Raw genomic sequence first — 12,471 nt, 5'->3', positions numbered from 1 at the left:
TTTGTGCTCAGAGCAGTTAAACATCCGGCGAGATTTAAGACTTGATTTTTTTGTGTTTATGTCCATTTTCTTTTTTTTTTTAGGTCAAGTTTATGACCACGCACAAAAAGAAAAGGCGAGTGAGTGTCAGCATTAAACACGCTCATTGTGTTGATTTTACACCGTTTTGATGGGCCGTCAATAAATCCAGCGGGAACAAGTGCTGTTGTGAGCCTCAAGTTCAGTCCCGGGCCAGCCAACGCCGCCGCCCGGTCTTGTCAATTTCTCAGCCAGCACATCAAGACGTACGGCGCGCATAACCTTGCGCCACTCATTGAACGCGGCGGCGCTTGAACCACATTCAACCTTCCCGTGTCAGACCACCCACCGCTCCGTCGCAAGAATATGATATAAGAGGCGATTTAGGCGGCGTCACAAAGCCTCGCCGGCGGCATAAATTTGCTGCGCTTGGACGTGCCGCCGGCTTTTTATGTCGAGAACGTCCTCAGCTGCAACTTCCCAGGAAGGAAGAAGACTTTTTTTTTTTTTTTCCCCCCAGCTTATTTCACACATGTGGGGGGGTTCGATAGCAAACTTTTTTGAGTCTAGCTAGGGACCGCTGTCGTTTTTTTTGTGCCATGGAATGATTTTGTCTCGAGTAATATTTCAATTAACCGGCACAGAAAGAAATAAAAACAAATGATAAGGAAGCCAACTTTTTTTATTCCGCTGAATGGAATTATATTAAATAGACAAATTAGCCAAATTATTCAGCGCATTTTAGACTAATGGGAGACTACTGTTAAAAAAAAGAAAGAAAAAAAAGCCTATTTTCAAGAAAAAGGACAGAATGGTCCGATAAAAATAAATAAATAAATAAATAAATAAATAAATACATAAATAAATAATAAAACTAAAAAAATTACATGTATTTTTTAGAAAAATACCGTGACTTTTTATGACAACCTCAAGCTTCTCTTACCATTTCTGGTAAAACAACAAATAAATAAATACAAATAAAAGAATTAAATAAACAATTATACATTAAAGTATTTGAAAATTGGTTGTTACTATTCGCCTCCCTTTTAGTTAAGTGAACATGTCCAAGAGAAGACATGATGGGAAGCCAGGAATGAGGGGGTCAAAGGTTGCAGAGCCCCCCCCCTGCTGGCAGCCCTTGTTCACGTGAAAAATCAATCCGGCCCCGCCGTGTGATGTCAAGAAAAGATTTTTGAGGAAAAACAAACAGTAATGCGCACCGATGAAACGAGAAAATCAAAAGCAGACGGTCTTGCTGCCGGGGGGCACAAGAAGACGACGACGACGACGACGACGACGAAGAAGGTTGAACGGGAGCGTGGAGGACACCAGGAACTGGCGCTTATTAGCATAACAAAACAAACTGCATTATCATCGTCCAGGTCACCATTATTGTGAAAAATGGAAATCATATTACTGGGGGTCAAAAAGATGAAAGGATTCACCACGCCGGAATGTGGAGGCGGCATCTGTCGAGTCTATTGAAAGCAGCGGTTTGCTTCTTTTGACATTTGAATGACAGTCGAGAAGATCCTGACATCCATCTTTGAGAGTCATTAGGGTCGCGCGTGAGAAAACAATTGCCGTCATTTATACGCAGATTTTTGTGGACCAGCTCTAAATTCTGGAGCTCAACTGTAATCATATTGTTCCGAAAAATCACACGAATGCAAATGGAACGCGGCAACACTTTGCCGGTATATGTTCCAGACGTGTTAAATCGACCTGTTTTGCATATATATTGTTCCCAGAATGCATTGCGTGGCGCAGTTAATGATGTTAATTCTTGTCCTATCTACTTGTTACCAGTAATTGAATTTCTGTCGTATTTAACACATTTATGTCGATGTAATGATTACAAAAAAATAATAATAAATAACAAACCGTAGTTTAAGTTGTGTGTAAAATAATGACATGCAGGATGACGATTCCCCGTACAAGTTGCATTGCTCATCTGAGGACTGCTTGTGAAATTATAAATTTATATGTTTTGATTGTGGCCGGCTGATTTATTAGTCCGACATTACAATTTTTTTTTTTTTTACTTTACAAAATCATCTCACGGGCCGAATTTAACCCATTTGCGGGCCTGATCCGGCCCGCTGGCCATATGTTTGACACCACTGATCTATTGTCTTTTAAATGCCTCTTTTTCAGGTTGAGCTACATTGATTTAATTAGAAACCCTGACTTTCAAGGGTCCTTCCATTGCCATATCCCCACTTGAAGTCCGAAACTTGGCAATTTTCTAGAATGCACTCTTGTGCTTGCGTAAATCCGAAACCCCTCCTCCCCTTTCTGCTTCCAAACAGACGACAGAGGCCGAGAAGCGGCTTGTCCGTCAAGCCGGTCGTCATGCTCCTCACGCCACAGTGCAGGAATGTTGTTTTATTTGTCCCGGCCTGAAGAGACGAGTCCAAGTCGGTGTTGTGGCGTGGACAATGAGAGGCGGGGCAGAGCGGCCTTTTTCAGGCCCTTTCTTGTTCCCAAAACAGGCTGAGACATTGTTGTCCTTTCTGCTAATTAAGCTGTTAGAGAGAGGGGCTGGTCTGACAGGGTCCCGCTTGGCAGGGAGGCAAAAGAGTCAATGGGCCCCCAAACTGAACGGCAGACATTTACGGGCGTCCCCGGAGACATTGTTGAAGCCGGGGAGCTTTTCACGCCGCCCGCCTCTGTCTCGCTGACCCCCGTCACAATGAGAAGAATGTCGCTCGCGGAGCCGGGAGACGCGCACAAAGGGGGCCGCCCCGTACCACGTGGGTTTCACGCCGCTGGGACGAACCGGGACGGCGCCAAGATTCCGGGGACGGACGGGGCTTGATGCTCCCGAGTCCCTGGGCGACACCTTGTTTGCGCGCCTTTATGGAGGCGACGGAAGTTGCCGGTCACGGATATCAGCAGACACAAGATTGTTTTTACAGTACATGTTTAGTTTACTCATGCTGTGTATCAAAGACATTTTTGGTATGTCATTAATTCATTCCAAAAGAGTATTAAACATTATATATTTAAACATAAAGATTTGTAACTGAACTATGTAATTTTGTTTATATCAACGGTTATTTTGGGGCCAACATGATTTTGTTCGTCTAGTTTTAGTCAACAAAAATTGTCAATGTTTTAGTCTAGTTTTAGTCAGGACAACCATTTTAGACCTGCATATTTTTTTGTCATCTTATTATATTGAACCTTTTCGGATCTAAAACTATTTCACATCAAACTTTCTCATCTTTTTTGATGAAAAACATCCTGACACACAATAACAGTGGCTACTGTGGCTCCATGCTATTAGCTAGTAAGTTAGCCAGCGTTAGTTAGCAGTCGCATCATTTTCATCTCGTTTTTTTTTCATGAACTTTAAAATGTTAATAAATTTTAGTCGAGTTTTTATTAAGTGAAGGATATTTTCGTCTCATCTTCATTAGTCGACAAAATGCGTACTGATTTCGTCCCACTTATTATTTATTAACACATTCACTGCCAGCCCAGCAAAAATGCATCATTTGACGTCTTTTTCCGTCAATGGCAGTGAATGAGTTAATGAGGGTTTTAGTCTAGTCTAGGCTAGTTTTAGTTTGTTGAAAAATGTTTGTTGACGAAATAATTTTTGTTTAGTTTTTGTTGACAAAATGAACACTGCACTGCATCACAACAACGCGGTAAGAAAAAACATTTCAAATCCGCACTCTACTAGCAAGACGCGTTTGTGTTGTTTGTCTGCTGCATGTGATCATCATCCAAGCGTGTCAGCGTGTGTCTTCTTGGATCGCTCCGTTCGCTTCCGTCGCCAAGACCGATTTGTAATCTTGCTCAACTTTCATGTTTGTCTTCCTTCGGCGAGCTTGCATCACCACCTGTTCGTCTTTCCTTGTTGTGATGTTAAAGCATCAACCGGACGGCGGCAGCCCAATTATAGAACCATTTGCGTGTTTGTCAGGGGCTTCAAATGGCCCGCCGTTTACTCGGGGCGGCCATATTGGCGAGGTCAGGCGCGGCATCTGATCGGGCGGCTTTACGACATCGTCTCCCGCTCGGATGAGGCAAGGAAGTGACAAAAAAAAAAGGAGGGAGGGAAGGCGGTAGGAATAATAAAACAAAAGATGACAACTTTGTTCTTCCTAACGGTTTGGCTGGGCCGCCGAGTCCGGCTGCTCGGCGGAGCGCGGCAGCATGTGTTTCAGGGATTGTTCTGGAAGGGGGAGTGCGGAAACAGCAGGGAGCAGAAGACAAACAGGCAATTCGTGACTCATTAAATGCGGCGACGCCGGCCAGTGCCGTGGAGGGGTGCGAGGACCCCCCCCCCCCCCCCCCGCCAACCATTCCAACTGGGCGATAAAACTCCGCCCCCCCTTCTGTACCAGCTGGAGCGGGCATCTGTCAGCCGCACGCCGCGCCGCGCCGCGCCACGCCGCCGATTACAGGCAACAAGGCCGACCCGGGGCGGACGGCGAACGCCATTTTTAAACGACGCACGCTTACGTAACACGGCCAGTCAGGACCTGCGGATCCGGATGAGGGTCTCAACGGCAGCCCACCTTCAATCAACCTTAGCTTGACGTATACGATGCGTGAATCAATCTCGCCTGATTTCGGGTCGGACAATTTAAAGTTTGTGGAAGTCCTGAAATTCGACCAAAAAAAAAAAAAAAAAATAGAGGCTTCAAAACTAAAAAAAAAAAAAAAAAAAAAAAAACTTCTGCCTTGCTGTTTAAGTAAATGAAAGTGTCCTTGAGAATAAGGCTGTGTAATGAATTAAAATTCAATTACAATTTCAATTATAACACTCCTCAATTACAAAATTGGTATACAGTATTCCCTTGTTTTCCGCTGGGGTTAGGTTCCAAAAAATACCCGCAATAAATGAAATCCGCAAAGTAGTTACCTTTATGTTTTACATTTATTATCAATGTTTTAAGGCTCTAAACCCCTTCACAACACAGTTTATACACTTTTCTCATCTGTGCATTTACATTTTCTCCCATTTCTCTCATTTAAACATTCTCAATGTTCAAACCTTCATACATTTTATAAAATAGCTACATTACTATAAAAAAAAAAAAATCATGCAAAATTGCACTAAATAAATCCGCAATGCAGAAAGGCCGCGAAAAGTGAACCGCGTTATAGTGAGGGAACACTGTAATCAGAGAGACTGCAATGTGATCACTCCACAATGTTGTGTGTGGACATGCTTATTGCTACTTGCCCCTGGAAGATTTCTGAAGTTTTTGTTAGATTATTTTTTTTTTTTAACTCCAATATTTTAGCACGACTGCAATTAGCTGGCAACCAGTCCAGGGCTTACCCCGCCCACTGCCCAGAGCCAGCTGAGATAGGCTCCAGCACCCCCCCCTCCCCCCCCCCCGCGACCCTTGTGAGGAATAAGCGGTCAAGAAAATGGATGGATGGATGGATATTTTAGCACAAACCCTAAATGTTGTTCAATAAATATATGCTTAATTTTTAAAAAATAAATAAATAAGAGCTAGAGTTACATTTTTATATGCCAATATTTTCCCTTTTAGTGAAAATGAATAGTAGCTCCAAATATTAGTTATCGGAGTCTTTGACTACTAATAATCGGTATGTATCCGCCCTGAAAAAAAAATACCGGTCTACCTCTAATCAATGCTTCTCTTCGAAGATACCGCGGGCCACAAAAAAAAAAAAAGAAAAAAAAATGGATGGTGGGCCGCAAATGGGTTGCAGTACGTAGTTTGGGCACCACTCATCTCAACCCTCGTCGCTTGGAAAAGCTCCACATCAGCACAACAAGTTTTGTAACGAGAGAAAAGTTTGCTCTCGGCGGACTTTTAACGACGAGCTAGCGGCCTAATTAAAGGGGCGGGAGCAGACCGAGGCATGAAATATGAATAAGCTGCCCACGGCTCGGCGCCCGTTCGAGACGGTCCGCGCGGCCTCTTGCCTGTGAATGTTTAATAATTTAACAAGAACGGCGCGCTAAACGCGCGAAAAACGAAGACGGAATCCTGCCAACTGGGGGCGCAAAACTGCCGGCGGAGGGACGCCGTTAACGGCACGTCGGCATTGGGAGTTTGGGCGGCGCGACAGACGAAGGCGCGGCGGCCGTAATTCTGACGTTACGGTTCCCCGCGCGCGTATCTGCCGAATATGAAAACATCAGCATATGGCCGCCGACAGCACCGAGGCTAAAGAGTCCATTTCCCTCAAGCAACATTGGGACGGGGGTGACATTCGCGTCCGTACTGCCCCCTTGGACCGGCGGAGAGATACAACGAGACGGAGGTGCAAAGGAAGGACAGATGGCGCGAGATGCGCACAGGAAAAGGAAGCCGATCGGGTTGCCTGTGTTTTTTTGTTTTTTTTTGTTTTTCTCGCGCCAGCAGGTCACGGCGCGCACTTGACAAAGAGTTTCATGCGGCGAGCAGGAAGGCGAAATCTGTCCGTCGGCATGCCAAAAGCTTTCCGGCTCGGCTCGGGTCCTGGGAGCGCTCTTTAGAAGAGCCGCTGTTCCACGCCCATGAATTTGAGCATTTACGGCCTTGCTTTAAAATGAGCACTTTCTGGCCCATGCTGCATGCATGCGCGGCAGATGGGCCGCAATATGGCACACCTACGCCCGGACAGATGTGGCACAGCACATAACACGAGCCGGGAGAGGACGGAGAAGCTCGACAACATCTGGACCCGTGGCAACCTTCACCATTTCGATGACTTTTAAAGGCCCGCGTTCACGCTTGTTATTTGGTTCTTCCGTACGGACCCGAGCGTTAAAAGCGGACATGTTATGGAAAATTAAATTTTTAATGAGGCACTTCTGCCTCATAGTCTTCAGGTTCAGGGTTCGACTCGACTTCCTGTATGGAGTGGGCAAAGCTTGTTTAGAGTTTTACGGAATAAAACTAAAAAAATGATACAAGAAAAATAACTCAATCAATGAAGATATTAAATTAAAAAGTATTTCAGATCATTTTATGTGGCGACTTTAATAACGATAGCATTCTGATGTGGTCACTCCACAATGTTGTGTTAACTCATTTGCTCCCAAAAACGTATAAACACGTTCTATTTTAAATATTGACATGCTCTCAGAAACTTTTTTGTTTGTTTTGTTTTTTGTTTTGTTTTTTTAATGCTAGCACATACACACATGTTTTGATGCAGCTTCTGACCTGAAGAGGTCACTTTAACCAATGGTAGTTATTACAAAAAAAAAAAACGGCCAGCAGGGGGAAGCGAGTCTTAGAGATCAACCAAGGCCATGTTGCAACAAGCTCTTTTCCCCAGTGTTTTCAACAGGTTTGTGAATAATGGCAAAACTTAGCTATATTCTAATGCTTTTTTTTTTTCAGTTCCTGGGAGCTGCCTTGGTACTTTTGGTTTAAGCCCCAATTTCACGAAACCTGGACTTGGACCGGACTCCCTCAAAAAGCAACAAACAGCTGCAGCAAATTCAGAACGCTGCAGCTCGGGTTTTGAACAGAACTCAGAGATCAGCACATTTTACTCCAATCCTAAAGGTTTTAAACTGACTCCCAATCAGCTGTCGAAATGATTTTCAAATTCTGCTAGTGGTCTACAAATCACTGAATGGTTTGGGTCCCGAATACATTCAAGAAATGCTGATTGAATATTAACCCAGTCAAATAGTGTAGCCCACAGTTTAAAGCAAACATGGTGAAGCAGCATCGAGTTGTTATGCTGCATGCAAATGAAATCAGCCCAGAGTATTAATTATTTTAAATCTAGGTTAGAAACTTTTCTTATCTTTGATGAAGGTTATTTCATCATTTGTAAATCAAATTCACAATATGGTCTTTCAGTAATTTTAAGAAGCCTACTCTTTACTTTGAAATGTTGTGAAAGTCTTCTGTTAATATGTTTAAAGTTTGTACACAAGAAAAATATACCCACAAGAAGACTGGTAGCTACCTCTTCCATTTGCCTGTTTGATACCAAGTCCACCGCCAGGGATCCCCCCCTTCACGTGGCGTCTTCATCCCGCCAACGGCCGTTCTGAATGACGGATAAGGAGTCCCTCCTCCCCCGGTGAGACCTGTCAATCACTTGCTCCGTGGAGTGGATGAGCCGGGGCCCGGCCCGACATGGGCCTGTCATGGCCGGCTGCACAGGGGAACGTTCCCACCGCCGACCGCTCGGGGACAGACTGGGCCTGCTGTGAGAAAAATGCAAAGATGGCCGGTCAGGAGGCAGAACTCAAAACAAAACCGACGCCCGAGTCACGCTTGTAATGTTAAGCCTGACGTTGTTATTGCAAACACTGAAGTCAGGAAGTCATATTGAACCTGAAAATGGCTAGGAGTGAATGAGTTAATGATAATGTAATCTTAATAGCAGGGAGGTGAACACTATCACAATCAAAGAAATATGTACTTGAATGTTTTCAACTTTTTGCCAGAATTCACAAATTGTCCAAATGACACACCTTTTATATTTTTAAAAACAAAAGCACAATTAATGCTCAACAAAATTCTGAACACCACTTTTAATTTGCGCTGTCAAAGCATTAACTAATTAATTAATCACAAAACAATTATCACATTAATCATGTATTAACACAGATTAATCACACTATTAATTATGACCGCAGATGATCCTTGAGTTGCGGATGGTTTCGTTAAAGGTAGCACAGGTTGTGTTTGAGCAATAAACATAACGACATGCATTAAAGTAAAGCATTTAATAAATGCTTACGTATGACCTTCAGAATAATTGTTCATGTCAAAGTACTGGGGTCATTTTGTTCCATTTTAAATTATGCAAGTAATTAACTGATTAGAAAAGAATAAATGCGCGTGTGCAGTGGATCAAAAAACGTTGAAGACGTCCTCATATAACATTAAATATCAAAAATAATTAACACATAACTGGCACTCTTACAATTTGGTCGGCAAAAATGTTGTTTAAATAAGCAATTAATCGTGATTAATCAAATTCTAAGATTAATCTGATTTTAAAAAATTCATGATTTGACAGTTCTAATTTTAATGCAACGAGTTAAACTGTGCAACAAGTGGTTCAGTTTTCCAGTAATTGTGATTGATGAAGCCACTCGGGATTTCCAGCGGAAAGAATTAGTGACGTCCATCAAGCGGAGGTGTACTGGATGCCGATTGACTGCTGCCCACGTGTTCTTCAAGTCACACAAAGACCCTTCAATATGGATCATATCTGCCTTTTATCACGTAAATGGAAATGCGAGTATAATCCCACACGGAGCGTCCGCATATCCGAGCTGCAGGGGAGGGAGAACTCCCCGACTCGCCGCTGCGACCTCTTTTGAATAATTAGTGATGTGTGTCAATATTGCGGGCCCATAGTAACCATATGGTGGGTTGCGGGCAGACAGGCCATTGTTGGGAGCCGTGAAATATTGTGTATCCCTGCGAGGGCTGGAGCCAGCGGAGGCAGGAAGTGTTGTCGGGACTGACAGGGGACATTGTGCGCCTGAATGGGCCGGGCCCTCGGTGGCAGGGAGCACCGCGGACCCAGACAGAAAGTCTTGACCCTGGCGAGAAAGGGCCGATTAGGCATGGTGCGACGCTGGGGGTGCCTTCATCTGCCCCCGCTGCCGCCACCCTCGTACGCCCTGCTCACTGGCACGCCACAAGGGCCACTTAACTCTGCCTTTTGACTGCAAACATAAAAAACACTCATATATTCATGTCAGCCAGCACAGTTAGCGACGGGAATGGCCGTGCGAAACAAACAGTGGTGGGAATTCACCAACAATAAATTCTTTGTTATATACTTATATATAAATACTTCGAGTATTTTTAATTTGTTTTTGACCACTTTTTATTTTTACTTGAACCGATCAGTCAAATAGTCACCACCGTTTAAAGCTGGAAGTCAACCAAGTTGGCAATCACGTGTTTTGGGGTATTTCATTTTCCAATCAACCAAGTTACAGAGGAATTTCGATTCACCCGTCTGCTACCATCGCTCGGCTATAGTGTTAAGTTTAGATAAGAATAGCGGTTAGCCTCACTTTCGCTAGTCTTAAAATATTCACACCGGTATGCGGGACGAGTGCTGACATACAACGGCAGCACCATAAAGTGAAAGCCCATCTTCGGCGCAAAAATGTTGTGTCTAATAATGCATAAACAACAACTGTATGCTAATAAAAACTTTAACAACATGACATCTGTTATTTGACACTATACGGCCACAATCAGGTAGAAATGTTTAACCAAAAATTAGACCAATAACAAGTCTATGGTTAAATCCAATAACAGCACAAGTAAAAAACAGAAACAGTGAAACAAAGAAATGCTGAATTTTTCAGAGCCTGTTGATGATGTCACGTCTCACAACATGCTATGCTATGGAACAGAACATGACTCTAGCCACTTTGTTGAAGAGAAAACAACTAGATAAACTTTTAAGACTAAAGTATCCTCTTTCTTTTGCCATTTTGGGTGTACATTTGAAAACAATATCCTGTGGAACTTGAAGGATCTGTCATGTTGCTAACATGGCTAGCAATATGGGACTGCGCTAAAAACAACCCTGTACTTGCTTACATTTCCTTAGGTAAGCAAGTTGAATCAGCAAGTACTTCTACTTTTACCAGTCTTTTTAACACAATTACTTTATCTGTACTTCTACTAAAGATATGTCAGTCCACTTTCCACCTCTGGAACCAAACAAACGCGTCTCCAGTCAGCACAGAGCAAAGTAGATAATCCACCCCCCCCGCTTACAGTCTTGATCAAAACTAAATGCGCTAATTAAAAGTGCTGTGTCGAGCACAGATTGGAAATGATGCTCTAACGGCCGTCACATGGCCGCGGCATAATCAGAAGCGGAGCCATCAGTTCAGAGGTAATGGATGGCGGCCAACATTAGCCGGCGACATTAGCAAGCTGCGCCGCCCTGCGAATATCCAACTCGGCAAACATTTAAATCCTACACAACTCTTAAAATGCTAATTGCCGTATTTGCAGACACTAAAGAAAAGTTAGCCACCATATTTCCGCAAATTGTACCCATTTATTTACTCAACTGCAGATGGGAGGAGGTGCTTAGTTCATTTTTGGAATAATAATAAACAATAGTGCCGGTATATTACAGTTTATGTCAAGTGAATGTGGACGTCAAATTAAAATAAAATAAAAAGGGTTATTACACAGCAAAAACAACAAATGCTCCGGAATGCGATGTCACTCTTGGTTTTACTCTATTCTGCGAAACATTGTGGAACAATCCAATTTCAGAGGTCTCAAACACCAGAGGCACACAACATTGGGTAGAAATCATGTCACAGTCAAAGTCTACAGAACATAAATAAAATAGACAACATTGTGGTGCAATCACATTTGAGTCTAAGCATACAGAATAGAAAAATTAGACAACATTGTGGAGCGAGCACAAAGTCTATGTAAGGTCTATGGGACAGAACATAAACACACAACATTGTGGGGAAATCATGATAAAGAAGTCGCAGTCTAATCTTCAGAACATTTACCATAGAAACACACAACCTTGTGGATTTATAGTCCATCCATCCATCCATTTTCTGAACTGCTTCGTCAAAATTTAATACAAGGATGCACACAACATTGTGGAGTGACTACATGGCAGTCTACATGACACTATTTGAGAAAATATTCTATTGGCTAAAAATGAAAAGTGTCTATATCACTGGCATCCCCCCGAGGTGTTGTGGCATCCATTTTGAAGTTACCAAATATGGTTCCCTGCCCTTCGAATGACGACTGTTGTTGTGCTAAATACTTGGACTGGTCCCGTTTAGCTTGCTTTGGATCCGCTCCCACCGTCATCTTCGACACCCCCCCGCCAATTACCTCCCCGTCAGTCTGTCACACTTTGTAGCACAATAAAGGCGTGCTCAATTGATGCCCGTCCCGCCTTTATCCGCTTGATAAAGCACAACAATTAAGGCTCATGTCTCTTTGCTCAGGCCCCTTTGATGGCGCACAAAAAAAAGGGAAGCCAAAAGAGACGCTGGCGACGCTCATGTTAGAAACCAATATGATGTACACACAGAGTACATCAAGAAAATTATGCAAAACGAAGCGTACGCTATTATGCAAAGTCACCTGTTTTGTAGGTCAATAAAACTTTATTGAAACATTCACCTGCAGAGCGGTTATGATTGAAATGAATGGCTGTTTAGCAGCTTTGAAATACTAAATATAAAAGTAAATATTAGAGAAAAGAAAAGATAAGATATTGAATGAAAAAAAACAACAGAACTACAATATAGAAAAATATTACGTTAAAATTACCTTTTAAAATGTATTTAAATTATTAGGGGGAAAAGCCAAACAAAAAATAAACCATATAACTGCAAAATTAAAAATTATAATTACTAAAAAGTAAAGTTATGCACTTAAAATTAAATATGAATTTAAAAACTGTGTATTTCAATAATGACTTTAAATGTGAAAATGAAAATAACCAACTGACATTCATTTTTAT

General features: G+C 42.6%; 1 long non-coding RNA gene across 2 annotated transcripts in view; it reads right to left on the bottom strand.

Moving 5' to 3' along the window:
* Positions 1 to 12,471, bottom strand: part of LOC144001733 (uncharacterized) — a 30,451-nt gene that overhangs the window by 11,774 nt on the left and 6,206 nt on the right. For both annotated transcript variants that reach the window (XR_013278572.1, XR_013278573.1), the window contains exon 3: positions 7,933 to 8,176. This is a non-coding gene — a long non-coding RNA (uncharacterized LOC144001733). The remainder of the gene's footprint in view (positions 1 to 7,932; positions 8,177 to 12,471) is intronic.

Source organism: Festucalex cinctus, chromosome 14 (genome assembly GCF_051991245.1).
Source record: "Festucalex cinctus isolate MCC-2025b chromosome 14, RoL_Fcin_1.0, whole genome shotgun sequence".
NCBI lineage: Eukaryota > Metazoa > Chordata > Actinopteri > Syngnathiformes > Syngnathidae > Festucalex > Festucalex cinctus.
The sequence above is the reverse complement of the archived record's forward strand: the minus strand, read 5'-3'. Positions and strand labels throughout refer to the sequence as shown.